Here is a 2,307-nt window from a genome sequence, read left to right as displayed (position 1 = left end):
GTGGGGTAGATTTTATCTTTCATACGGTCCGTGCCTGTGGAACAGATGTTATCTTTCACATGGTCCGTGGCTGCCGTAGAGACTTTATCTTTCACACGGTCCGTGGATGTGGGATAGACTTTATCTTTAACACGGTCCGTGCCTGTGAGATATACTCTATCTGTCACACTCTCCGTGGCTGTGGGATAGACTCTATCTTGCACATGGTCTGTGGCTTTGGGAATAGACTGTATCTTTCAAACGGTCCCTGGCTGTGGGGCAGACTTTATCTTTCACACGGTCCGTGGCTGCGGGGTAGACTTTATCTTTCACACGGACCGTGGCTGCAGGGTAGACTTTATCTTTCACACGGCCTGTGGCTGCGGGGTAGACTTTATCTTTCACACGGCCCTTGGCTGTGGGGTAGACTCTATCTTTCACACGGTCCGTGCCTGTGGGATAGACTCTATCTTTCACACGGTCCATGGCTGTGGGAATAGACTCTATTTTTCACACTGTCCGTGGCTGTGGGAAAGACTTTATCTTTCACACGGTCCGTGCCTGTGGGGTAGACTTTATCTTTCACACGGTTCGTGCCTGTGGGGTAGACTTTATCTTTCACACGGTCTGTGCCTGTGGGATAGACTCTATCTTGCACATGGTCTGTTGCTGTGGGAATAGACTCTATGTTTCCCACGGTCCATGGCTGTGGGTTAGACTTTATCTTTCACACGGTCCGTGGCTGTGGGGTAGACTTTATCTTTCACACGGTCCGTGTCTGTGGGGCAGACTTTATCTTTCACACGGCCTGTGCCTGTGGGGTAGACTTAATCTTTCACACGGTCCGTGGCTGTGGAAACAGACTCTATCATTCACACTGTCCGCGGCTGTGGGGTAGACTTTATCTTTCACATGGTCCGTGGCTGAGGGATAGACTTTTTCACACGGTCCGTGGCTGTGGGATAGACTTTATCTTTCACACGGTCCGAGCCTGTGGGATAGACTTTATCTTTCACACGGTCCGTGCCTGTGGGATAGACTTTATCTTTCACATGATCCGTGGCTGTGGGATAGACTTTATCTTTCACACGGTCGATGGCTGTGGGAATAGACACTATCTTTCACACGGTCCGTGGCAGTGGGATAGACTTTATCTTTCACACGGCCCGTGGCTGTGGGGTAGACTTTATCTTTCACACGGTCCATGGCTGTGGGATAGACTTTATCTTTCACACGGTCCGTGGCTGTGGGCAAAACTTTATCTTTCACACGGCCCGTGGCTGTGGGGTAGACTTTATCTTTCACACGGTCCGTGGCTGTGGGGTAGACTTTATATTTCTCACGGCCCGTGGCTGTGAGGTAGACTTTCTCTTTCACACGGCCCGTGGCTGTGGATTAGACTTTATCATTTACACGGTCCATGGCTGTGGGGTAGACTTTATCTTTCACACGGTCCGTGCCTGTGGGAAAGACTCTATCTTTCACACGGTCTGTGGCTGTGGGATAGCCTCTATCTTTCACACGGTCCGTGACTGTGGGCATAGACTCTATCTTTCACATGGTCCGTGGCTGTGGGAGTAGTCTTTATCTTTCACACGGTCCGTGGCTGTGGGAATAGACTTTATGTTTCACAAGGTCCGTGGCTCTGGGAATAGAATTTATCTTTCAAATGGTCCGTGGCTGTGGGGTAGATTTTGTCTTTCATACAGTCCGTGCCTGTGGAACAGACGTTATCTTTCACATGGTCCGTGGCTGTCGTATAGACTTTATCTTTCACACGGTCCGTGGATGTGGGATAGACTTTATCTTTAACACGGTCCGTGCCTGTGAGATAGACTCTATCTTTCACACGGTCCGTGGCTGTGGGATAGACTCTATCTTGCACATGGTCTGTGGCTTTGGGAATAGACTGTATCTTTCACACGTTCCCTGGCTGTGGGGTAGACTTTATCTTTCACACGGTCCGTGGCTGCGGTGTAGACTTTATCTTTCACACGGTCCGGGGCTGCGAGATAAACTTTATCTTTCACACGGTCCGTGGCTGTGGGGTAGACTTTATCTTTCACACGGCCCGTGGCTGTGGGGTAGACTTAATGTTTGACACGGCCCGTGGCTGTGGGGTAGATTTTATCTTTCACACGGTCCGTGGCTGTGGGGTAGACTTTACCTTTCACACGGTCCGTGGCTGTGGGGTAGACATTATCTTTCACAAGGTCAGTGGCTGTGGGGTAGACTTTATCTTTCACACGGCCCGTGCCTGTGGCATAGACTTTATCTTTCACACGGCCCGTGCCTGTGGGGTAGACTTAATCTTTCACACGGCCCGTG

This window comes from Cervus elaphus, chromosome 1 (assembly GCF_910594005.1).
Source record: "Cervus elaphus chromosome 1, mCerEla1.1, whole genome shotgun sequence".
In the NCBI taxonomy this organism is placed as follows: domain Eukaryota; kingdom Metazoa; phylum Chordata; class Mammalia; order Artiodactyla; family Cervidae; genus Cervus; species Cervus elaphus.
Note: the sequence above shows the minus strand (reverse complement) of the source record.